Raw genomic sequence first — 475 nt, 5'->3', positions numbered from 1 at the left:
GTTCTTTTTAAACCCTCTTTTTTTTTTGGCCTCATTTTCTTTAGTATTTCAATATGTCCCCACTACGAGTACAAAGTTGAGCTACGTGTGTTGTAAATGTAAATGCAATACAAATAAACTTGTTTAAAGTGTGGGTGGAATTATTCTGTATAAATCAACAGTTTTGGAACACACTGTCCCACACCCCACCACTGTGAGAAACCTGGCTTTAAAAGTGGCTGCTGTCCTCTGCCAGCCTGTTCCTACTGGTTGCCATGGATGAAACTATCCCGGGACAGAAGTTCTACAGCTTTTGTTGTTATAGGGCCACTTTGAAAACAGGTGTCAAGATTGAAACCCTTTTTTGTTGTGTCATGATCACCTTTCACTAAAAAAAACCCGCCACACCTCACCCAAGTGAGCAACAGATGGTTTTAGAAATAATTGTAAGGCTTGACAGAAACAGAGAGGGAGGGGAGGGACCACAGAAAAGCAG

The sequence above is a fragment of the Perca flavescens genome, chromosome 10 (assembly GCF_004354835.1).
Source record: "Perca flavescens isolate YP-PL-M2 chromosome 10, PFLA_1.0, whole genome shotgun sequence".
In the NCBI taxonomy this organism is placed as follows: domain Eukaryota; kingdom Metazoa; phylum Chordata; class Actinopteri; order Perciformes; family Percidae; genus Perca; species Perca flavescens.
Note: the sequence above shows the minus strand (reverse complement) of the source record.